Below are 27,000 nucleotides of genomic sequence, written 5' to 3'. Positions count from 1 at the left end.
AACCGAGTCGCTTATTTTCGGCTCTTGTATCTACCTGACCGTCTGCGAGCACACGGTCCGTGCGATCTTACTGCTGCTCGTTCTGCCACACCAACACCAGCAACGTGTAAAAACGTCCGTCCTTCCCCCTTCTTCCCACCTCTGACTCTCTCCTTGGGGTCCGGTGCCACACGCCCCAGCTCTCGGGTCGCGCTCCCGCAGGGCGCAGGAGCGGAGCTCGGCGGTCCTGCACTGCCGCCGCGCGGTGGAGCAGCGCCGCCGAGCTGCAGGCCTGCGGGAAGGGCGCGAAGCGGACCGCCCCGACTGCGATACACAGCCAGGGCACCGGGACCGGCCGGCGTGGGCTCGTGAAAGGGAGGTCCTGCCTGAGCAACCTCGTCTCCTTCTGCGAGCAGGGGACGGGACAGGCTGTGGATGTAGTCTGCCTGCACGTTGGCAAAGCCTTGGGTTGCCTCCCACAGCGTTCTCCTGCAGAAGCTGCGGCCCGTGGCTTGGACAGGTGCACTCTTCGCTGGGTAGAAAACTGGCTGGGGGGCCGGGTCCAGAGAGTGGTGGTGAATGGGGTTACATCTGGGGGGAGCCAGATGCAAGAGGTGCTCCTCAGGTGTCAGTACCGGATCTGTGACTGTTCAGTATCTTTATTGATGGATTTGATTGATTTGGACAGGGGAATTGAGCGCACTCTCATTACGTTTGCTGGTTACACCAAGCTGGGAGGAAGTGTGGATTTGCCTGGGGGTAGGAAGCCTTACAGAGGGATCTGGACCGGCTGGATTGCCGGGCTGAGGCCAGTTGGATGAGCTTCAACAAGATCACGTGCTGAGTCCTGCATTTCGGTCACAGAAATCTTAAAACATCGCTGCAGTCTTGGAGCAAAGTGGCCGCAGAGGAAAAAAATTTGGTGTGTGAATTGACAGCCAGCTGAACACATCTATGATTCTAAGTTATTACTTGTTTGCCACTGCCAGTGACTTCAATTCAGCTGGTAATAGCAGAAGTAAAAAGATTTCTTACTAAATAAAGTAAGTAATTTTAAAAAGAGTTCTGAAGTTGAATTTCAGTCTCAACTGTGCAGGAACAGCAAACAAATGTAGCACGCTTGTTAGCTGGTCGTGTCAGTGGGACATGGAAGCCAACTATGGATTAACACTGCAGCACTGCAGCTATGGGGTCTCCTCACATAAGCATTGCAGAGAAGGATTTATAAATCTGGAGGGCTCAGACCTCTAAAATGTAACTATTGCTATTGTGGGAATCAAATGCTGTTTCTGCATTAGAATAAGATTTTTTTATTTCATGGTCTCCGCTGCCATAGTTCTTTTTGGGAGTCCACTTTACTTGGAGGGGGATCTCTGATAGTTTGCATCACTTATCCTCTAGATGAACCTTCCCCAGGAATGCACGCTCAGTATATAGGTGAAGCATATATGTAATATTCTGTTATACACAATGCAAGAATATCCTGCACGAGACTTATCAAACCGGAGAACAAGTCTTGAGATGCCCAAGGAAGCACCTGAAGAGACATCGGGAAGGCCTGGCATCCTTCTCCCCCCCCCCCCCCCCCTCCCCCACGGTGCTCTCTGTTTAGCGGAGACTTTAAAGAAAATCACCATATCAATACGACAAGAGCGCTGAGACATCTTGGAAACAACAGGATGGCTGCTGGCTGACACCAGATAACAGACCAATTAACAAATGTAAACCTTGATAAAATTGTGAACCTGGAGTACCCAGCCAATGGGGGGGAGTGGGCAAAGGGGGAACAAGGTACCAAAGCTGTTACTGTGTCCTTAGGGATGCTCCTGCTCGCGGACGCCCGCCATTGCAATCGCGAATAAAACCTGCTTTTATCAGAGATACCGTCCCGACAAATTATTTGGATATTATTTCAACACTGTGATCCTCACATATTCATACTGATCAGGAAATTATGGAAAGGGTTTTTTTTAAAGAATGTAAAATGAAGTTCTCCTGAGAAGAGTGTGACAAACTCCAACTGTATTTGTTTTTTATTTTATTTTCCCATAAAAAGCCTCGTCAACTTCATCTCTGCTTAATGTTAGTAAAATATGTTTACTTTTGTAAACATATTTTGTTACTTTTGAAATGTCATGACAGTCTAAAACTTCACAAAACTGTTACATCTGTGCAGCTGTCCCCTAACTTGCAATCTCAAAGAATTAAGTTAATTTTCTCAGAAATAAATATTTCCCATCAAAATGTTTACTGACAGTATATTCTGTTTCTTTCTCAGCTGAATCTTTTCCATACCCTCCTATGGATTCACTCAAAGTTTACGTCCAATTCATTTGCAGTTAGATTCTGGTTTGTTCTTCATATCCTGGCACAAATACCAAGGCTGTTCTGGTTTCACAGATTTCTGCAAGTTTTACAGAACACCTAATGCTGACTTACAGAACAGCCTCCATAACCACGAAGTAGTTGTGGAGCAGGTGTGTTTATTCGGCCAACTGGGTGCAGGGAGGATAACTCCTTCCTAGCCTGCACACCGAAAGCAGGTAAACATCTCTATTTATTGAAGGAATACATGTATATTTATGGCACAAGAAGTGGTTATTACAATTAATTCTAGAAATTCATTACAATATTCCATGTCTATTCTACGCCCCAAACTACAACCCTAACTAACGGCCCCATATTGTTCCCATTGTTCGTGCTCAACTGCTCTTACAATTTTAACAATATAACAACCCTTTATTCAATGCCTGCAAAATATTTCACCTTTGACCTAAGCAATATAATCCAAATCCTTTTAGAATGCTTTGTACTTCTGCCAGCTTAGCACCAGTGTTTGCAACGGTCTTCAATGCTAAGTGTAAAAATATCCCAGAATGTGGGATAAATAGATTAACTTATCACTACCAAGCAAACATATACTCTGTACCATAAATACGTATATTCACTGAGCATTCCTGAAAGTTTTCTTTTAAATTAGTTTCAAATGTGCCAATGAAGGTCTTGCTCCTGTTCTCCTGCAAATCTCGCTGTTATTACACTGGTTTTGCTAGCACTTTTTAACTCAAAACTCTTGTATTTCTTTGTATCATTTCACCTTGTACCAGATTGTTCAGCACTGCTACAAAAACTCCTTAACCCATGGGTGTCTAACCTTCTGGCTTGCCTGGTCTGCACTGAGTGAAGAGGAATAGGAATTGTCTTGGCCTGAATATAAAATATGTAACATAGTTAATATATGTAAGTAACAATACTTTTTTTTTTTTACTACTTGTTTTTTACTAAAACTTAGAAACTTAAAAAACAAACAAACAAACAAAACCAGAAACACCAAACTAGTGGAGTATTTAATATTTGACTTTGTGTGTGTGTGTGTGTGTGTGTGTGTGAAACTAATGCATAAATGTCTGGTTAGATATAATTGTTTGCAATTCCTAGTGAGTTCTCAAGGTGCTTATCAGAAATTTTTGGTGAAATTTCACTCTTAGACTGGGTTGGGTTGGAAGGGATCCTAAAGATCATCTAGTTCTAACCGCTGCCATGGGCTGGGTGCCCCCAGCACAGGCTGCCCAGGGCCACATCTAGCCCGGCCTTGAGCACTTCCATGGATGAGGCATCCACGGCTCTCTGGGCAGCTGTCTGAGGAAACAATTCCTTCTTTACATGAAATTTGATTTTCCCCTCCTTTAGTTTAAAGCCCTTATCACTATCAGAACAGCTAAGAAGTCAGTTCCTTACCTGCTTAAAAGCTCCTCTCAAGTACTGGAAGGCTGCTGTGAGATCTTCCCAGAGCCTTCTCTTCCCCAGGCTAAGCAAACCCAACTCCTTCACTCTTTCTGCATAGGAGAGGCGCTCCAGCCCTCTGATCATCTTTGTGGCCTCCTCTGAACCTGTTCCGAGAGCTCTTCTTTTCTGTAATGATGCCCCAGGTCCAGACACAGTGCTCCAGATGGGAGTTTACAACTCTTTGAAGAAATGAGGTAACGCAAGGAAAGAGGGACCAAACTTGCAGAAAGAAAAAATAATAACCACACAGCATAGCTGAGCAAAGGAGATGATGTTCTCAACATGCAAATTGTCTGTTAGAGCCAGAAACAGTCAGGCCTCCGCTCTATTTCTTTAATCAGTGATATTCCTTATTCTCTGTTGTACGTATGCAGTAATGGCAAGCCTCCTGAGTTTAATCTTTTAAAGAGCACCTGTAAAAAGGAAAAATGATTATGTTACAGTACATGTTTTTAATTAATGCTTAAAGGAACAGTTTTTGCTTTTAGTTGAATCTAAAAAATTGGTTCCAGATTCTCAAAATGAAAGTGGATATTTTGCAAGCCTGGCTACAACAACTTACCAGAAAATCCCAATGATGAAACAACAGGAAAATGATTTAGCCACACTTTTCACAACATTGAAAGGATGAGAGAAAGAAGTAGTGGTAATGTGGTGTGATGGATATAATGAAATTACACTGGGGTGCAAGAAAGCAAAATAAATTGTCTGTGGAGGTTTTCAAGAAAAGAGTAGGCATGCTGAGGGACATGGTCAAGAGCTGTCACAGCCATGGGTTGATGAGGGGATAGTGGCCACCCTGAGCAAGTTTGCTGATGATACGAAGTTGGGAGGATTGGCTGACACGCCTGAAGGCTGTGCTGCCATTCAGCGAGACCTGGACAGGCTGGAGAGCTGGGCAGTAAGAAACCGGATGAGGTTCAACACAAGCAAGTGTAGGGTCTTACACCTAGGGAGGAATAATTGCATGCACCAATACAGGCTGGGGGATGAGCTGCTGGAGAGGAGCTCTGCAGAGAGGGACCTGGGCGTCCTGGTGGACGACAGGTTGGCCGTGAGCCAGCAGTGTGCCCTCGTGGCCAAGAAGGCCAATGGCATTCTGGGGTGCATTAAGAAGAGCGTGTCCAGCAGGTCGAGGGAGGTGATCCTCCCCCTCTACTCTGCCCTGGTAAGGCCTCATCTGGAGTACTGTGTGCAGTTCTGGGCTCCCCAGTTCAAAAAAGACAGGGATCTCTTGGAAAGAGTCCAGCAGAGGGCCACAAAGATGGTGAAGGGCCTGGAGCATCTCCCCTGTGAAGAAAGGCTAAGTGAACTGGGTCTGTTTAGCCTTGAGAAAAGAAGACTGAGAGGGGACCTGATCCAGGTTTATAAATATCTGAGGTGTGGCGGCCATAGCGGTGAGGCCAGTCTCTTTTCAGTGGTACAGTGGAGACAGGACGAGGGGAAACGGACATAAGCTGCAGCACAGGAAGTTTCGCACGAATGTGCGTAAGAACTTCTTCACGGTGAAGTGACGGAGCACTGGAACAGGCTGCCCAGGGAGGTTGTGGAGTCTCCTTCTCTGGAGATATTCAAGTCTCGCGTGGACGCCTACCTGTGCGACCTGGTGTAGGGAACTGCTTTGGCAGGGGGTTGGTCTCGATGATCTCTAGAGGTCCCTTCCAACCCCTACAATTCTGTGATTCTGTGATTCTGTGATGGTTGGACTCAATGATCTTAGTGGTCTTTCTAACCTTAAGGTTTCTATGACTCCATGATTCTAGTGGATATAGCACTATGAATTTAGTTTATTTAAAGATAAGTCAAGCTTTTCATTCCCAGAAGCTGCAAAGGGAGCTTCCTGGATGCTCCCCTGTCTACCAAGAGCCCTGAGGACAGCTTTCATAGTCAGTCACCTGCAGTGTTGTCTGAGCATCATGCTCATGTCGAATCAGATTCTAATTATCCCTGCTGAGATTTTACCTAATGACTGAAGTTAACTGTTGCAGAAGAGCAAAGCCTGTATCTCTCTGAGTCTTAGCAGGTTGCAATGCATTAACTCCTAGTTTAGGAGGGCAATAACTCATATGAAGCCTGCCAGAAACTATTTAGAGAAGTGTATTTTGTTCAGATTCTTCCCCCACGGGTTTTCACTTGCTGAAAAAGTTCCTCTAAATAAAGACTGTTTCCACTAGAAGATCATCAGAGATATGAAACTTCCAGTGTCTGTGAAACATTCTCTGTGCAAGGAGGAAAAAAAAAAAAAACAAAAAACAAAAAACAGAAAAATTTTCCACCAGTGTGTCATAATTTGTTTGTCTGGGAGGTTCACCAAAAAAAAAGGAGAAGAAACTTTGAGCATTAACATTAGAGACAACAGGCTGATAGGCCCATTTTATCTCTTCAGTATAGTTTCATGACAATAGGTATTATATGTAATTTAAAAGGTACTTATTTTCAATCTGACCAAGTTAAAGTTTAGCTGAAAATTTCTTTGCTGGCTCTCTGCATCATGCTCTGCAGAGCATTCATTCTCTGGAGAGAACAGGCACTCAAAGGAATGTATCTCTGTTCTAGACAACCCTATATCCTTTCAGAGTCATACTACGCAGACTTGAAGATGCTAGTATAATAAATATGTATGTTCATAACAATGTACAGTATTTATTATATCATATGGTATTTGAGTGTGGTCTTTTTAGTGGGAAGAAAGTCAGCTACTACTGATACAAGTGCATGTACAGGCCTGAGCAAACTGTGGAAACCCCCAGTTTAGATAGCAATGACATTCTTTAGAATCACGATTAGAAGGCAAAGATATTCTTATATAGGAACTTGGTTGCTCAACCATGAATATACCCTTTTTTTTTTTTTTCCCTCATTATTTTTAATACATAGTTGTATGTATCACTTCTTAGTCAGGAGGTGACAACAGACCAATCTTTGCAAACAAGCAGACTGAGCAAAAAAGCAAACAATTCAGGCAGTAATATTTTTCTCAGTATTTGATTTAAAAATTATATGTATGATAAACTTTCTTGGAGAAGATAATCTCAAACAGGCTCTCCTTTATGCTTCTTGAGATAGATTTCATCTCCAATGACTTTCTGAATGTGTAGGTAGCTAACCAGACTCACCCTGAATCCTTCATTTATATAATAAGATCCACCAGATTGTAGCAGATGCTCAACACTTAACATACACAGCAGCTTAATAACGGCAGTCCCAGCATAAAAAAATGAGAGAAAAAAACAAGCAAACAAACAAAAGCAAACAACTCACCAACACGATCCTGCAGTTCATTTTTTTCAGTGAAGATTTCTCATATCTTTTTTTCAACAGGTCAGTGCTTATAATGATGTGATTGAAACTCTTTAGTGGTTCATTTCTGTTCTTACAACCATGTTTTCAGTTATTTTGCAGAAAGCTCTCCCCTAACACCAAAGAGTTGTGCTTACACAATCTGCCAGTTTTGACTTGATTTAAGCAACTTGATGTAAAACAGCACCTTTTCCACATATCTTAACATCAAAGAATATCACTGCATAGTGCTACCAGCTTTTCCAGTCAAGCAGTTCTACAGGAGAGCAGTTTAAGGGAGATGTTTTTAAATGTGTATTTTGATCATTCATTTTCAGAGGCCACTTCCACCTGGATGACCAGATATTTTTGTTGAGAGCCTCCTATAGATAATGCTTGGTTTTCTTATAAACTCCTGGGTTTCTAATGAACATATTTACATAGGGTTTTGATTTGGCAGCAGCAGGATGAAAGCTAAATCTCATACTTCACCTCCTGATGACTGCAGGATCTGTTAAAACTGCAAGAGCTAATGTTTTCATTAATAACTTTGAAAGGATCGAAGTTTCATAAGTAGACCTTGCTCATAAAAACAGCTGTTTTCTCTTTAGGCTCTCTCTCTTCACACTGCTTACATGATTTATGGATTCTAGCCCAATTAAAAATGTTATATGTTGACATATAACATCTTTGAACTGCACAGGGCAGTGACTGTTGAGAAATAAAGGTAAACCTTTTTTTTTACATACTTTCTGTTATTTTGCTGATTTCCACAAAAGAAAAGGAAGTACTAATCTCCTGGAGTGTTGGACTTGATTTCAGTATGGTGTGCTAATGACCAAATTCAAAGAATATGAACTCAATAAGGTTGGTTTCAGCAGAGCAGTTTCACCATAAGGAGAGAACTGATAGTCCATTGATGTTTACTGGAGCAATTCACAGTTCTTTTTTCATATCGCTAAGTGCAAGACGACTACAGGTAGACTTGATTATATAAACGTTTAAAAGGAAGTCAACAGCAATTTGCATCTTTCAGATGCTTCTAATGTATCTGTTGCTGAAGATTTGAAGGGGAAAAAGTAAAGTTCCACAATGAAAAACTATAAATGAAAGCCAGTGTATCTCCAGAAAAAGTAGGATAGTCATAATGCCTTTACTGAGTAAAAGGAGAATGATGTAGGAAAGAAAAGCCTGATCTACTGACAAATATTTGTTACTGCTGAACTTCACACAAAGACCCATTTAATGCCTGAAGAATGGGATGAGGAGGTAATGGGATACATTAATTTGAAGACAGGATGATATAAAAAGAAACAGGTGGAAGGAGGTGTAGGATTATGACTGAAAAAGAGGAATGGAAAGGAGCAAGTGAAGGATGAGTGCAAAAGAAAAAGATGAAAGAACAAGGATAAAATATGCTTTTCCAGCTAGATTCTAATATTCATACTCAAAGATTATGTGCTAATCTCCATACAAGGAGAACTGGGGAGAATAAATCAGGAAGAAAGGCCACAAATTGACTAAGATGATACAGTGGTCAGTAAAAATGCAGAGGCCTCATCCTGTTGCCTCATCCCTCATGTGCTATAGGTTTATGTAGGAATAGTTTGTGGGCTCCACTCATTTTTTCAGGGCTGCTGACTGAAAATCCTCACTTGGACGCCAACCCCCCACCATTTACTAAAGGCAAAATGGCATCTAGAGCAGTATTCTAATCTTCCAGTGAACAAGAAAATGCAGAATTCTTTCTTAATTTGGGACCATAGTAAGTCTCACTGACTTGAAACTTAATTTGGCCTTACATTGGTATAAAAATGTTGATATTGAAGATCTTGGATTTTTTAAAATTCCTTGCTTGATTTCTTATGCTTACACTGTCATGGTTCAGCATTGTCAAGTACAAAAACATCAACAGGATCAAGCAAACTGAAGAGCTTGCATTTTGCTTTGTATTTGCAAAGGCTATGAAAGTCTGCTCACATTCTCCTATATCCCTCTGCTATATGTTGACAAGAAGGTCAGCCATCCAGGCCTCTGTCATTTCACCATGAGCCTTACTGGAACTCTTTAGGTATGTAGTTGATCTGGAGGTTTAATGTTTCTCCACCCTGTCCTAATGGTGCATAATATGTCATGATCCAAAACCAATCATAAACTCTTGGGATGTGGACTAGTGTGCCTTTCCACAAAGCACTTAATACTCTATTGTTCACAATTACAGGAACTATAAATTTTATGATACTTGTTTAAGGTTCCACTATTAAAAAAAAAAGGTGTTGAAAAGCATTAATAAATTTATGTGGTGCCCTTAATCAGCAGAGGTGCTAGTCACTGTTAATTTCATGGAACCTACCTGCAGCCAGTAGTTGTGATACTATTGTTTAGTCATTTCCATAATGACAGATTGAGCTCATGACTGTTTTCCAAAACAGCATGGCATGAGTGTTTGAAGAAATAATTGTCTCTAAACAAAAGAATAAAAGAAATGAGAAGCTCTAGTTTATCTGTAAATTCATGGAATGGATAGCATAATGTTGTACCTTGGTGTATCACCTTAGAATGGGCAAGTTATGTGCCTGATTGGAGTTATTTTCTGAAGCAATACAGTTATATCATTGTTGGCTACACATGGGCACTCCAGCATAGTTCTGTGAAGGTGAAATAATGAGCACTTGAATCCTACCAATCTGAAGCATTTAAATTAACAAACATTTAAATATTCATGTCTCACAAAAGTTCTTGAACATACAAGGAGCAAAAAAAATGGCACCTCAGAACCTACATTTCCAAAAATTATTCCAAAAAAATATTATTCATATACAGAACTGGCATAACCAGATTGAGAAATGATGATGGGAACTCTCCCATCCACTATCAGAGTGCAGTATTCACTGAATATGCATCAGAGCCCTTGGTATTTGGGTCATCTGAATGCTTCAGTCTCCTGATACTGTCTCATTCTTCTGTTGTGCATCCTTGCTCTATTAATATTTTGTCTTATGCTGTGGCCCTATGCTGCTACTATGAAAGCTCCCATTTAAATGCAACTAGATTCATTCTGATTATTATGTGTGCCTTAAACCACAATACTTTTTTGACACCATCATTATCCCTGCTTTCAGGATGTTAATCATAGAATTACGGAATGGCCAGGGTTGGAAGAGACCTCGAGGATCACGGATCTCCAGCCCCCCTGCTGAATGCAGTGCCACCAACCTCCACATTTAATACCAGCCCAGGCTGCCCAGGGCCCCATCCAACCTGGCCCTGAACACCTCCAGGGATGGACGGGGCATCCACAGCCTCTCTGGGCAGCTGTTCCAGCACCTCACCACTCTCTGAGTACAGAACTTCCCCCTGACATCCAACCTCAATCTTCCCTGCCTCAACTTAAAGCCATTCCCCCTTGTCCAGCTGTTATCTACCCTTGTAAAGAGTTGACTCCCCTGCTGTCTGTAGGCTCCCTTTAGGTACTGAAGGCTGCAATGAGGTCACCCCGCAGCCTTCTCTTCTCCAGGCAGAACAAGCCCAGCTCCTTCAGCCTGCCTTCGTAGGAGGGGTGCTCCAACTCTCTGATCATCTTTGTGGCCTCATCTGGACCATCTCTAACAGCTCCCTGTCTTTCTTGTACTGGGGGTTCCAGACCTTTTTTGGTTAAGGCCAAATGTGTTTGCATTTCCTTTATACTGTCTTAGCTTGCAAGTGAACCACAAAACCAAGTTCAGATGGAAAAAGCAGGTGCTCTGGTTTTTTGTGCATTGCTATGAATAGGTTTTAAAATATATTCTTTGGGCTCTTTGAATGGCTTATAAGTTTTTGTCACCGTTTGCTCCTTGAAATCTCAAAGGATAAAACTTCTGTTTCTGTCTTTCAATATGCACAAATTGAACAAATATGTATATGTGAAATAATGAACTGTCTCTTAATTCTTGCAGTTAGTTAGATGCTGTCTTCTATGTGCATTTCCAGACATGTAATGGTTGCATTCACTCTGAATATGGAATCCTGCAATCATCTTATGTGTTCTTCAGATTACCTCCTTGTTCATTCTTGCTCCCTCCTGCATATGCTTCAGGATCTCACTATCTTTCCCTGTCCTTGACAGCAGTGCATAGTTGTTAGGTCTATCATATCAGTTAATCCTTGCTGGAGGGCTTTATTCTGAGTATTTTACCCAATTTAAAACAAAATATAAACAACAACAACAACAACAACAAAACAACCTACTTCTCACAGTCAAACTAATTTTTTTTTCCAATTTTTTTCTCTAAATACTTGATGTGTTCCTTGCGCAGTATTTATAAATTTCCAGAATATGTGAGAGACTTTAAATTTCCCTGGATAAATTAAGTGTAGGTAAAACAGTAGTAAATTTTCTTATCAATTAACATGTTCAGTAGTAGCAAGAAATGTTTAATTAATACACATCTGCACTAGAAATTGTCCGATCTGTTTCTAGTTTCTCCAAATATGGATAAAAGTTTTGTTTTAGAGTTCGTATTAATTTTTTTAAACTGAAAACAATATTGGAGAGAAGTAATCAGATGTGGAATTGTTCCAGCACTCTACTTCCCCAGCATGTGACACTCTAAAAATACAGAAGTAACTCAGACTGTTTGTGTTAAAGAACTTGTTTTAAATTAAGTCCTTTGAATTCTCTGTAAAACTGTTCCTAAGAAGTTTCTTTAATTAATTGTAAGGACTTTTACCAGCAGTGATTCTGCAGTTGTAGGGTGTGAGCCTGACAGGCTAGTACCCTTAATAAGGAAAAGATTATTAATGAGTGCTTGATAGAAGTGTAGACTACACAATGAAGGTATTGTTGATAATAATGAAGTCAAGGAGAAAGTGGATCCTGTGTCTGAAGCAACTTGCTGCATTTTCTGCCTTCTACAGGACCTTTTTTGCCTGTTCACCTGTATCTCATCTCCCTTGTATTAATTTCACTTTCAAAAGAGTGTGCTGAACAGAGAAAGTTGGTGCTGTTTGGATAGTTTCAACTTTCAGGAAATAACACACTGTGCTTGAAAGCACGCTCACATTTCCCACTCGCAGTGTGCTTCCTCTCAAGCTCCAGAGTGCTAGCTACATGATTTTTAGATAAAATGGACTTTCCCAGCATCATAGGAGGATTAGATAATTGTTAATGATTTTTCCTTTCTCTGCTTGGGGGTGAAAGTTGGCCCAAATCCACAGGTGGTCATCCACTGAAGCTGTTTTAAAGGTGGGCTATACATAAAGGCACTCTGTGTGGAGTGGGAAGTTTGAATAAATGTGGTCAACCAAAATGTCTGCTTTGTTCTAAAGTCTTTGCTCTTTGCCTAGCAATCCCAACTTTCAGTATCAAAGTATAAGCCCAAAGCCTAGCAGGAGCACAGTCAGGCCTTACAAAGTTGTCGCTAAACTTCAGGTTTTCTGGATCTTTGACATTTTCTAACCAAGCCTCCTGCTCAAAGCAGGAGTACTGGCAGTGCTCAGCCAGATCAGCAGTTGCTTTGCCCAGATGAATCCAGAAAATCTTACAGGACAGAGACACTAAGGCCTGAGTGCTCCATTCCAGTGCTGCATTACCCACTTGGTAGAAAAGCTTGTTCTGGTTTACACCTCAGAGATAGAAAGACCTTCCTCTGCCACTGGTGGTAAACTGGAGAAGAATTTAACTCTTCAAAACTGATCTTCAAGTAGTTGTAGACTTGCAGTAGATCACTACTTAACCTCCTCCTTTGCCTCAGACTAGCTCTCTCAACCTGCTCTTCTATGCTGTGTGCTCTTGGGCCACAGACAATCTATGTACTGCCTACTGCATCCTCTCTGATTTCTCAACATATTTATTTGAACCATTTTTTTGTGTACTGAAGCATAATGGATTCTCTTTCTATGACTGTACTTTTAATAATAGTCCTGTATGCAATTTGCTCCATTTGTGATGAGAAGCATTCTGTTAGCTCATCATCAGTGTAGTTTCCAGCATAGCTCCCATCCCAGCAGGGCTATTTTCCAGCCAGTTCACCCTTATTCCTTTGCAAATGAACATCACCCCTATGTTTACCAATCCCCTAACAAAATAATGGCAGTTTTCATCCTGTTTTAAGATCAAGGTGACTTACAGTGCTTAAGGGGATTGTATACCTGGGATATCGGTTTGATCGACTGCAGAGATGATCGTTGGCTCCAAACACATCTATGATTGGACCTGGCACAATATAGTATTTTTTCAGTGTTATATAATCTTTCTTTTCCCTTTGGGGTTCCTCAGTATGGGGGGAAAAGAAAGCAAAAATTTGACCTCTTTTTTTCTGTCTCATTAATTACAGACAGCTAACAAATCAGTCCAAGCAAACACATCTGCAGTCACCAAGGAGTTACAGTGCGTATGTGTCCTACCAGGAAATTTTAGATGTTTGCTGGCAGCCAATGAAAAGCGAGATGAACAATGCTGCTGACTCATGAACAGGAAAGCTCCAACTGAATTCCTAGCAGACTCACACTGGGTATCTGCAGCAGTATCACTACAACACTGGTCGTCTTTATGCTTGTATTTCTAAAGGTAAGTTGCTGTTTGCTTCCAATTTCTTCCGTTTGGGCATTTGCATATTAGTTTAACTTAGAAGAGTTTCTCACATGCTAAGAAAAACACCTTCACTGTAAATTACTTTTTAGAGTTACCTTTAAAGCTAGGAACTTGATATAAATATAGGAAATAGAAAAATATTAAGAAAAACTTCTCTGGAAGAGCAGTGATGCAGTGGCACAGCTGCCAAGGAATGGGGGCAACCCCCATCCCTGGGGGTGTCCCAGAGCTGTAGGGATGTGGCACTGATGGATGTGGGCAGTGGACGTGGTGGGGGTGGGCTGGGGTTGGACCTGGGGATCTGAGAAGTCTTCTCCAACCTTAATGATTCGGTGATTCTATGAAATGGTTTTATAGTCATCTCCCTCCTGCCCCTACCCACTCAGGGGACGATGACAAAGTTTTTAAAGAATGCAAAAAACTTTGAAAAAATTATTAAAAAAAAAATAAAAATTGTGATTTGATAATGAGATTTGAATTGGGTCCAAGAGGAAAAACGTTCAAAAGAGCAGAACTATTGGAAAAAATACCAAACTTATCACCTGGGAGTTAGAGTGAAACTTTGTTGTCTGTAACTTCATTTAACAGTACCGTATTACATTATTAGTCTCTCCAACTATTGTAGCAGCCTTATTAGAACCCTGGATAAAAAACAAGAAGTCTCATTTTAGGTGCTAAAATCAAATCGGTCTGAGTTCAGGTGTGGAAGCAGATGTGCAAATCCAAATAGAGTAACAGTATTCTTCAATGCAATGTGGTTTGTAACAAAGACTGGTTTTCATTTTGTTTTCACAAAATCACTAGATAAATTACATTTTGCAAATGAAAAACAGGAGTGGCTGATAGCTTTTCTTTTTATCTAAATTGTGAATTAGCAATATCTTAAAAACTGTTACAGCCTTACTTGATTCCATTTCAAGTAGAAACATTCCGGAATGATTTAGGTCCCATATTCATTGTACAAGCTTCTTCGTACTATGTTTGGAGTTCTTAGTAAATTATTTTGATTATTTATAAGTTTATTTGTTTTATTATAGAGCAATATGAGACAGATTTTTTTTTCCTGCCAGCCTTCTGATTACCTCATTTTTATTCAGGATTTGTAGATTTGCATGGTTTGTCTCTGCAATTTAAGGGATAAGTGGCTTATCTGGAAATTTATATTAATTCAGAGAAACCTTTTCTAAGTTTATGAGACTACTAACTTGTCTTCCAGTGTCATATCTAAGTGAAATATCTAAGGTAGTGATTGCTTTCAAATTGCAATAATTTTAAAAAGTGGTTCAACTGTGCTGTCATTAAAATCAAACAGTGCTGAAGCTGAGCTGGCCAATCAGCTGCTGTACTTTTATTTACATTTTGATTGTAGTTAGATTAGATATTGAATAATTGCCCTTTTTTTTTCACAAGAATCAGCGAAACTCTTTCTTTCTGGCATTTAACTGTTAGATACTAATTTGTTGTCTACATAATTCAGTATCATTTTAAAACATATTATTAATAATAGCTATATATTTCAAAGTGATCAGATAGAAACAATAAGCAATTATTTAGCATCTCACAGCCCTGGATGGCAAGTTATGTCCTGAGCACTCTTCTGCAATTAGTGTAATTTTCCTGTATTTGTAAGGAAGATCTGACACTATGGTCTAACAAACTGGAGGCATTAGAAACAGAGGTCAGACCTGCAGAACTGTCAGAGAAAAAGCCAGGATTTAGTGTACATTGATCCTGAAATACTTGAAGGAGGTCCTTCTTCACAGGAAGGTAATATTTACAGGTGAGAGAGATTTCTGAGAACAAGTAATACTTTGTCCTTCTCTCCTGCAGAAGCACATGGCTTAGATGAGTGCACTGTTTCTCTTTACTGGGAAAAAAGCTGACTGTATAGCTGGGCCTGCAGAATTGTTGGTGAATGGAATCAAATCCAGCTGGCAACTGGTCATGAGTGGTGTCCCCCAGTCAGTATTTGGGCTGGCAAGGTTTAATATCTTTATTGATGATCTAGATGAGAGAATTTGATCTCAGAGAATTTGGTCTCAGAAAGTCTGCGAATGACACCAAGTTGGAAGAAAGACTTGATCTGTCTGAGGATAGGAGGGTCCTTCAGAGGGATCTGGACAGGCTGGATGGGTGGGATGAGGACTATTGTACAAGTTTCAACAAGATCAAGTGCCGAGCCCTGCACTTTGGTCACAACAACGCATGCAACACTTCAGACTTGGAGCAGAGTGGCTGAAAGCTGCATGGAGGAAAAGGATTTGGGAGTGCTGGTTGATGTTTGACTGAACACGAGCCAGCAGTGTGCCTAGGTGGCCAGGAAGGCCAACAGCATCCTGTTTTGTATAAGAAACAGTGCAGCCAGCAGGAGCAGGGAAGTGATTGTCCCTCTGTACAACACCAGTGAGGCCACACCTCAAGGGCATTGTTTAGTTTTGAGCCTCTCACTACAAGAAAGACATTGATGCCCTAAAGCATATCCACAGAAGGTCAACAAAGCTCTGAAGGATCTTGAGCACAAGCCTTATGAGGAGTGGCTGAGGGAGCTGGGATTGTTCAGTCTGGAGAAGAGGAGATCTCATTGCTCTCTACAACCCCTAAAAAGAGGTTATGCTGAGGTGGGGATCAGCCTCTGCTTTTATTGGAATTAATTTCAGGAAGAATTGTTCATGCTCAGATAAAAATGAAGCTTTTATTTCAATGGTGTCCCACTGAGAAGGTTCTATGTAATCTGCTAAAATAAACTACCAAGCCACTCAATCAATCATTCTTCTAACTTTAGGGATTTATACAAAGGAGGAAGGTTATCTACTGTCACATGTCTGTTTTGGAACTGTAATATACTTTTAGCTGCCTTAATAACGAGACAACCTCAGATTGCAACTTCTAAGGAGGGCACTCTTCTCTCACAGTTTTTATGGAAGCAACAAATTAAACTTCTTCCTTACTGCCAAAGAGTCATGCACTGAGTCAAGCAATGCACACACTTGAGAACTATAAAACAATGCAACTCATCTGCTGTTTTTCATAAAGATTAGATTTGCACAGAAAGAGAGGAGGCTTATTGTCATTCATTTCCAACTTGTAATTTTTTTTTAATTTTAGATGCTTAGATATAACTCAGTGCATGAGATAGGTGTGTATCTAGACAGCAGCGCAGTAAAGAAAGCAAAGGACTGTCTGTGAAATAGTGCTTAGGTGCATGTAAACTACGTGTACATCCATCATACATTAATATTTTCCTAGGTAGTATTTAAGTAAAAGCACATTTTATGTGGAAACCTGGCAGAAGAGGGAGTAAAACACTATGTGGTTCAGATATGAGTTTATCCTAGGATTGCTTCTTCCCCTACAGGTTGCTTTGCTTCTAACTCATCTGTAGTCTGCTTTCTCCCTTCCAGCATATTCCTTACTTCTGCCCCTAATCTAGAGACTGAGGGGTTTTTAATCAAATACCTGTGTTTTAGATCATCTGAGTTGTAGATTGTGCACATACATCACGGTATCACCGGAATACTTCCTAGGACATTAGAAAAGAAAAAAAATACTTGGAGCTCCAGCAAAATTTGCTGGAAGTAAAGAAACACAGTGGGTCAGAATCAAGGTTTTGATAGGTTAACTTTCTGATATGCTGTGAGTACGTAATGTAATGTCTTGCTTTTTCAGTTGCTATTTAGATTGGTTGAGAACAAAACAAAAATGATGGAGAAAGGAGAACAGAACGTTCTGAAGTTCACAAAAGCAACTGTAGTTAACAAACAACTTGAAAATGTAATCCTTATGAATCCTATTGAAACAACATCTAACTTGATTTATTGTTTTATAAGAGCTGTTCAGTTCAAAACAAAGCTTAATAATGCAAGAGAAAGAAGCTCTTCAGGTTAAGAATGATTTGGATAGACTTCGGAAAACTCCTTTATTAAATCAATAAATGTGGTCTTTGAAATGATGGGAATATAAATATTGATTCCAAACTAATGAATATGAATTTTTTTTTTTTTTTTTTTTAATTTCAGTTTTGGTATACTGTGCTGGGAGAGCATAGGCAGACAGAAACCCTTTGAAGGTATTTTCCTATTGCTCACATCTGATTTTATTGCAGCGGTGTTTCCTACAAATTCCTTTACTGTAAAGAAATGATGACACCAACAGCATTGTCTGTTCAAACAGCCCTCTGCCTTTTGTTACAGTTAGAACACAGTTTGTATAAAGCATGATGTAACAATTGCCATAGTCAAAGAATGATCCCCCATCTATAGTGGTGGGCATCAGAGAAAGACTTCGTTGCTATAGGCTCAGTTCTGTATGACAAAGCTGATTGAAGGTCTTCTGCATTTTGCAGGCTAAGTGTAATAAAAACACTGTGTAGAACTTTACGGTGCTATTCACACAGCTTTCACCACTGCCATCTCGTGGCTGCACCTTTTCTTAGGACTGATACACACTGTAAGGCTTTATATAAAACTGTGTCCTTGTGATATAATAAATACATGAATATCTGTTCATCTAATTTGATTTATTGTTTGTACAGAGCTCTTTGTCCAGAAGTAGTCTGTTGCAATAGGTGGCTACAGTCATTTTTAAACACTAGCACATCTACTAACAAGAGTGTAAATATATTTTTACTTTTGCCTTTAAAAACAGTCTTTGTTTTAACACATGTGGAATAACTTATGCTAAATATTGTTTTAAGAGTACCTGGATCTTTGGTATTTATTGCCTATTGGTATATATTTGGTATTTATTTATTTCCTACACACTGCACGTCAAACAGCCCCACTGGGAGCTTTGACAGAGATCTGTAACAGCTTACAGCCTGCCAATTCAGAGAAGTTTATATCAAGCAATTTGCCCAAGAAGAACAGGCTATTGCACTTTATCGCTGTATGCTGTCATCAAGAACCAGATTACAGACCACGTGCTGCAGGTAGCATTCAGGATTTACTTTCTTTGTAGAGTTTGTGATAGAAATAGTCTTGCTGGAAAGATTGCTCTGGTACTCTTAATCAATGGCATACCAACTGAAGTGGAAGGCAAAAAGCCTTTAGATTATCATCAGAGTGCTGTAGATTTTTTTAGCTTTTTACAAAAGTAGGAAACCAAGATTGTTTAGTATAATGTAGTAAATAAAAACATAAAAATAGCCAGCTAAAGATTGACCTGTCTTAAGCATTTATTTCCATTGCATAAGCAGTTCAATTCGAGGTGTGCTAAGAGTTACACTGACATCATTGGTGTGGTTATCCTAAAAAAAATACACAAAACCAAACAATAAACCAGACGAAAAACAGCCAGGAAATTGTGATATTTGAGGACTAGTGTACAAGCTGATTCTTCAAAAAGTTGTATGTAATCCTTCTGCAAGTGCACATCTGTATCAACATCTGTAAGAAAAACTGATTTTGAGTGAATGATCTTCACAATGGATTCATGAAGAAAACCAAAGGTTGTATGAGGTAGAAGCTGTATTTAAACTGATCTAATCTAGTTCATTCAGCTGCTCAACATAACAGTGAAGTTAATATTCAGTTGCATAATTAGTGAAGTTTGTTGCAAATATCGATGCCTAAATATATACACAATTTGGTATGCAACATGGTATATCTAAAATGCTTTATTCCTCCTACTGAAAGTGCAGACTTTCTAAATGGGATTTTGATGAGTATAAGTAAGAAGGAAATTTCCACCGCAGTCTACAATCTGATGCATGCAAAGGTTTGTGCAAAATTAAGTTTTTTACTTGATTTTTTGATTGCAATCCTTGCAGTCCAAAACAGAAGAGCTTTTGAATTTATGGCTTTACTGGACATGCTCAAGAGTACCCTTTGGCACCTCAAGTTCATTCAGGAATTGTAGAAAATATACACTGTGAGCTATTCTGGCTGGTCCTCTCTAGAAACCTCATCAGTTGCTTCCTGAGGTTGCAAAAACAATAGTGCCTTCCTAGTCACAAGCTATAATCAAATATAGCTTGCTATCGTCTGTCTCCATGCATGTCTACACAAATCTGACTGCCATAAATGCAGTTATATCTATCAAATAGATATTGATAGACATAGTGAGGAAAATACATGGGCATGTTTCAGCCCTTGAACAAGTATTCTGACTCCATTTGAACTTGCAAAACCCATTCTGTGTGGTTGATTTTGTTGCTGTGCTTATGTGAGCGACCTAAGTTAAGGCATACCAGATTATTTTTATATATTGCAATCATATTCTGCAATTATAAAATAGATTTGATTGACACTTTAATGGTTGGCACAGTTATGGTCCAAGTCATTTTATTACTTCTGAAGCTTATAGAATATTTGGCAATACATCCCTAAAAAATTTAGCACTTCAGTCCCCTTTGAGTAAGATTTTATTTTTCTATTTGCTAAATCAAAAGCAATCATTATTATTGTTTAAATAACTGGAGAGATAATATGTTCAAAATGACTGAAATAGCTATCAGAGATATTTAAAATGGATTAATTCATAAGTGCTGAAGGGCAATGAGTTGAACAAATCTGCTGCAGATGTACAAAATGGAAAAAAGTTTTAAGTATCAACATATCCTTACAGCAGACATCATTTAGTATGCTAAACACAGGATGCTCCTGCTATGTGTATACTTGAAGGACATGTTATAGCTAGCCCAATATACATATCTTAGTACAGGGCTATTTTCACCTTCTAGTGCATAACCCAAAAACTAGATTTAAAATTAGAAATGAGAGAAGCAGTAATGGAGTAAAGTCAGGTTCTACACCCACTTGCAAAGTTGCTACCAAGTTGTTCTATGCAGTTCACTATTATCATGCATTGGCATGCCCAACAGTATGACATACATGACATCCTTGTAAATTATCAGTGTCAGTGTAAGTTCTTGCTCCTTACAACTGTGAATTGAGCAAGCGTTCTGCATTCTTACTAGTGTTCCTGTGCTATTTTTTTTTTCCAGGAGACAGCAATTAATGCATGCAAAGGTTCAGAAGTATACACATTGCAGATAGGCCTGCAGAACTCAGAGGTGAGTACATGGCATTTATTTGAGAATCTTACAAGAGTCTTCTTGCTTCTCCTGCCAGAGCTGACACTGCATAATATAAACACTGTAGGGCAGTGTTACTTTGTCTCTAACAAGGGCATCTGCAACTGGTTAAGCAACAAAACCCTGTTTTACTCTCCTACAAGCAGCAGACTGTTGCTTTTGCAAAAAGACTTTCCATTTGAACCTCTACTTCATGAGGATGATGAATGGCAAAAACCTAGTTTTCCTTGTGGTGTTTACAAAATGCCACCTGGGAACAAAGATCGAAAAAAGCTTGAATTCTAGCATATTCAGCTCATTTTCTTGAAGAGTAAGGATAACTGCTCTGTGATCACTCTGCAGCATACCACTAACAACCATTTTCAAAGTGATATTGGCACTTGCTGCAGGCCTGCCAATACTGAAAGAGACAAAGCTCATGTACCTGGATAGGAGAGAACTTTAGCTAGACAATTTGTTTTCTGTGAATTGTCATGGCTGCTGGCAGCACAGGCTGCAGAATCAATTCAGGACAGCCATAACATCTAGGACAGTTAGCCTACAAGTCTGTGCTGCCACAGCAACCTAGGCGTCTAGCTGAAGATGAATTATTTGTCTACAGGCTGAACAACTGCCTGCCCATCCTTCCCAGAACTGTGATACAGCCTTGAATTCCAAGAAATAACTGCTTGCAAACAGTTTTGAAAGAAAGTTTCCAAGAAAATTCTCCATTTTAATTTTTTTCAGGTCATCTGTCAACAAAAACTCCGCCAGGTAATGAGCAAGAAAATCCCTCCTGTAGTACCAAGTTCATCACCTATTCTACTTGGTAGCAGTAGAAATATTGCAGGAAGAGAAAATATTCTTGAGGCTGATCTGACAGGTCCTATCGCACAGGACTCAACAAAGAAAAGTCTCTGCCTTCAAATATATTCAGCTCCAACTATACCAAGGAAAATTACTACTATTTGTTCCACATACATGTATTTTTCAAGTAGAGTTGTCCATTTTTAGAGCTTTGCTCTCTACTGGTATCATTCAAAGCATGAGCTCACTGCAGAAGTGCTTTTTCTGTATTCCTCATACCTTTGGAAACAGAAGTTGAGCCACAGGAAATCAATTAACTTATAATAATATTTGCATTTCCAAGCATTTTACTTCTTATCAATAGCTGCCAGACTTAGAATAGAATTTTCTGGAACTTATGAAACAAATCCATATAGAATTCCTGAAAAACACAGAAGCGTGCTGTAGTATATGACAAAATCTTCCCAGGAATAGTGTCCTATTATCAAGTGTCCAAAGAACAGCTAGTAATAAAAAGGTGCTCTCGAGTTAGTCAGATGATATATGTTATGTTCTGTTGCTGTTCAATTTAAGGGTCTCATCTTGTTCATTTTAAACTTTTTTTTTTTTTTTTTTTTAAGATTACCCACACTCTGACAAAAGAAAAGCTTTTTGTACTCTGCCCTTATCTGGTCCAACTGCAGGCAGAGAAAACTGTCAGCATAAGAATCTACCACAGACAGTCCACAGTCCACAAACTATGCACCCTGAACAACCAGTGACTGGTAAGACTCCATTTCCAGTTTGAGATGAGTATTCTCCCAGACCAGATCTTATTCAGTGGTTACACTGTTTAGAGATTTATAGAAATAGAGAATCTTTTTCTGAATTATCTGGCACAGTGTCAGTTGTTTAGTGCAATAATTCTTCAGACAGTGCTGCGTCACTGCAGTCTATATTGGTGCATGGCCCTCATGTTTTCAGAAAACCAGGCACTGCCCATTGAGAACACTGGCTTGTTCTTTCCTTGGATCATATTCAGGTTGAGAACAAGCCTGAAAAGACCGTAGTAAAAACACAGGAATTGTGTCACATCATTAATTGCTTATTAAAGTATGGGCATTTTTTTTCTTTTGTGGTTTTAAGCTGAGTATTTCATACAGCTAAAAAGTGCTACTGACTGTAGAAAAGGGTGATGAAGAGAACGGGATAACTACTTATTTCCTTCCTTATGTGGTCTCAGATTTTGCTGCTGAGCTGGAAACTGATCAGTAGGAAAGCTTCTGACTTGTGAAGCCTGCCTCTACCTGCAGGTGAAAAACTCGGTTTCTTGCTTTGCTTGATTGATTGTTTCAAATTGGCCTGCATCTGGTTGCTCATTTATTTCAATTTACTACTCAGTGATGGCATAATTTCAGGATAAAGCAGTAGACTAGTATATGCAGGAAAAGTTCATCTCAGAACTCTGCAGCACTCTGAAATCAGAATGAGAGAGGCACATTCTCCACAGTAACAATTGTCTATGGTTATTAGTTTTCTCCTGATTTACAGTACGTACTGTACAATAAAAACATGAATGTCAGCACTAAATACTCTGAGAGGCACAAGCCTCATCAGTTAGTGAAGAGGTAGAACCCAGTGCTCTTGATCACTTTTACAAAAGTATTAGTTTTGCTATTAGTTTGGCTTTGACATATATTCATGTTCCTGGTTTCGCAACACATTTCAAACAGACCAACTATCTTGGACTACCTGTTAGCTGTTCTTCCATATTCTACAGAACAGCATTTTCTCATTTATGTAGAGCCAAACTGCTTTGCACAAGGTTTGTTCATGCTGGGATGAATAGGACCTGAAATTCTCCCCTTACACAATCCAAGCAGTCTTTAGAAACGCTGATTTTCTGAAATAGGATCCTCATGATTTTCCATGGGAATTCATTGTACTACTTGTGAACAAAGGACACAAACTAACTCTCCCTTTCTTCTTTCTCAACTGAGATTAAATTTCTACATGCATCAGTGTTGATGCTATCACTTGCTAACAATCTCTGGAAGAAAAGAGTACTTAGTGTAACTTGTTTGCTTTTCTTTTTCACCCAAGGTCCTTGCTGCAAAGGAAATTGCAGTCAAATACTGGCCAGCCAGAGAGGAACTATCCTGAGCTGCATGACAGAAGGACGCCTCAACCACATCCTTGACATCCTTCGCTCACAGCAAATGCTGTCCCGAATAGATTATGAAACAATAATCTCTTACCCCACAGTGACCAGCCGTGCTCGGGCACTGCTAGATATTTGCCTCTGCCTTGGAGACAAGGCAGCACAGGTTGTAGTGACAGTTCTAACAGTGAACAAATGCAGTCCTGTGGCACGAGGCAGCCGTTGCATAGGCTGTCCTGAGACAAACAGGCTGCTGCTGTGACATTATTTTGAGGTTTGCTACATGGGTCAGAGCACTGGTAATTTGGAGTGGTAGTGATTCACATTCATTCCTCATAAACCATTGAAATCAGTTCTTCCTCTGGACAGTGACTGTAATCCATTCATGGGAAAAAAAAACAAACCTACCTGGATGAAAAGATCACATCAACTCATTGCCTGCAGAAATTACCAAGACTGGTATAACAACTTCTGATTAAGTCAAATGACACCTAATTTCCTTGATTTTGGAAGTCAGAAAAATGGATTGTGAGATTTTGGAGATCACACTAAGGAAGAACAACAGGTATTAAGTCCTTCCAACTAAGGACAGTGTACTGTATGAGGAGAAAAAAGATACTGCCTTTCACTGAACTCAGTACTGAACCAGCTGTCACAGTGAGAGACTTCAGAGAATTAAGAAATATTTATTAATACTTAATATGAGTCTTGGAAATTTTACATTATGCATATTTTTATTCACAAATGGTCAACATGGTGCTGATAACAGCATTTTGGAGAGGTGGGCTTAAAGTATTGGTAAAAAGAAAAGCTCTGATACATTACATTCATGTCGTTCTCTGAGTGTGTCTGCAGTTCAAATGTAAAATTAAAGCATGAAGGGGATGTGCCAAGCTGATCATTTTTGAAATGGTGGTTCTGCAGAACTGTAAAGGAAAGAGTACCAACATTATAATGAAAATGAGATTATAAAAGTGCTGTTTTTTGAAGACAGAGTGGATTCCTTCAAGCTGCAAGGCACTGGATTAACATGAGCAAACTTGTTCTATTTCAGGTACTGAACTATGCCATTCCATTTCTCTGCATTGCATTTGTTCTCTGCAGTTTCAAACTGCCCATCCAATTCAGTAGTTTGACAGGCTGTAAAATTGAATAACAATGTGTTTTCTAGGCACAGGTGATAACATAGATTTATTTTGTGTACAACAGTATTACTGGAACTGTAAACTTTAGCTAGAAAATATTTTTATATGCATTCGTTACACTTTAAGATTTTCATGAAATTATATATTGATAGAATTAAAATCAGTGTCTGTAAGAATGAAAATGGTTTTGCCTGTCAAGGGAATTAACACTGACTTCACTGCTGAATGTTTTTTCCAAAGACCACATCAGCCCTTCCCAGGAAAGGTGTCTTGCTCAAGAGGAAGAGAACAACTGTCACGGTGTTTGCTTGTTTAGAAGGTATAAGATAATCAGAGTAAAGCAGAAAATCATTCATTTGTAGGAATTATTTATAGACTTTTAAGAGGAAAGCTAGCAATATTACTGAAACCTAATTATCAACTATCGGTAATTATTCCATTTGGTTCTTCTGCAAGACATGTTTATCACTCTGACAGATGTGCCAGCTGGTGGACTATGTTAATTTGTGCCTTTTTTTTTCTTTTCTTTAAGTTATGTAGAAACAGTTTTGGATCTCACTTTTCTTGAAACAGCTTTTTATTTGAGAATTTCAGTTGAAGCCAAACTTAATACCAGTTTTTTTTTTACAAGTGTCATGAAATAGATGGGAGCAGAAGTTACCTGGTTTTGGACAGATTTTATTCTCATATTTGACTTTCCAATTTAAATATATAGGATGTCAGAGTTACTGATTCATTGCCATTGTGTTTACCCAGATTTTTGTCAAGATAATCGCAGTAAATAATTTGTAACCAATTACAGAACAAAGGAAAATCTATTAATTCATGTTCAAACGAGCCCAAATGGAATTCTTTAAGTATGTTGATTTTTTTTGTCATGTATTCAACTAAAATCACTGCACAAGTTTGAGATTTTGCATGGGTACCTTGGCTGAAAGCACAGTCATAAACCAGCAATGCCACAGCCCAAATCCTTAAGCTAATGCAGACTTATGCCATAATAGAGGTGCATGCATATGGTTCCTCACACATCTCTCTTGTGCAATATAACTGCTTTGGGTAGGTTTGACATTTGCAGCAATTTAGAATCCTTTTTTTTAGTAAGTGTAGTATTTTGGAGGGATGCTTTTAACTCACTGAAATAAAACTGCAGTGATATAGTAAGCTTTGTTAGAGAACCAGGATACTGTGGCCTGAAATTTGCATCCCTTCCCTTTTTCTCACAAAAAAAAAAAAAAAAAAAAAACTCTTACAAGGCCTGCAATAAATTGGCAAGATAATAAAGACATCAATGTATATACGTTAATTACTGATGTGAAATATCAGTTTTCTTAAAAATCGTGGTTTTTTTTATGCTTGTACTCAACCATGTTAATTATAAAAGATTTCTACTCTCCCTGCCCCTCTTTTCCATAGTTCACTTGATATCACAAAATATTGACCAAATGGCACTGACTAAGAGTGAATACCAGAATCAAACTGTTTCTTAGCACCTGTGGGAAGAAATGGGAATACTTAAGAGTCCTGGAATGGAAATACATAACATAGGTAACTGGAAAAGAGCAAAGGAATTAAAAAAAAAAAAGGCACTTCAGGTGTGAACATAGGAGTGAACATAGAACATGATTGCTAAAACAGTTACTCAAAGAAAAAATAGAACTAAAGATCTTAGAATTGAACCACATTCAAATTCCGTTAAGCTTAGATTGATTAAATGTAAAATAACTAGTTAGTAGTTGCTTATTTTTTCTGACTCAATTGGAATGTATTTTTTTTTTTAAAGTTGGTTGCAGCTATCTTTCGCTGACCTGTGGAAAGGTGCCTGTCCCTTGCACTTTTCCCTATCTGTTTATTTAAGCTGTGATATTTCCTACAATGAAAGAACGTCAACACTAGAATTTTTTGAAGTTAATCTGTTGGCAATTAATATGAAGAAGTGGGCACCTGAGGCCCAGCATTTATCACAATGACATATCATGTATGTAGGAATATACAGGGACATCTCAGCCTACAAACTGAACACATTTAACTCCTGATGCCAGGAAGAACAAGACCTGTCTCTGTTGTGAAGAGAAAGCCCCTTGCCAATATCATGACCTGAACAGAAACCCTTTAAGAGACTGAACTATCCAATGGAAAGGAAAAAAAACTATCCACCTCTTATTCCCTATCATGTACATTACGCTCAGGCCCCACAATTTCCCATACATCCTAACAAATTACCATCACCTATCTTCTTGATGTATACACACAGATATAATTCCTGTGGCCTACGGGCCAT

The 27,000-nt window shown here is 39.3% G+C and overlaps 1 long non-coding RNA gene across 2 annotated transcripts; it reads left to right on the top strand.

Moving 5' to 3' along the window:
• The first annotated feature begins 830 nt into the window (after positions 1-830).
• Positions 831-23,663, top strand: LOC109369817 (uncharacterized). 2 transcript variants are annotated; one of them, XR_014886069.1, is made up of 8 exons: positions 831-2,522; positions 3,087-3,219; positions 13,359-13,591; positions 20,559-20,627; positions 21,375-21,401; positions 22,055-22,198; positions 22,657-22,726; positions 23,517-23,663. It is a non-coding gene; the product is annotated as an uncharacterized LOC109369817 (long non-coding RNA). The 2 variants fall into 2 exon arrangements; XR_014886068.1 differs by lacking the exon at positions 22,657-22,726 and having other exon boundaries at positions 2,316-2,522; positions 23,517-23,662.
• The last annotated feature ends 3,337 nt before the right edge of the window (positions 23,664-27,000 follow it).

Source organism: Meleagris gallopavo, chromosome 13, assembly GCF_905368555.1.
Source record: "Meleagris gallopavo chromosome 13, MGAL_WU_HG_1.1, whole genome shotgun sequence".
Lineage (NCBI taxonomy): Eukaryota > Metazoa > Chordata > Aves > Galliformes > Phasianidae > Meleagris > Meleagris gallopavo.
Note: the sequence above shows the minus strand (reverse complement) of the source record. Positions and strands in the feature narration are given on the sequence as shown.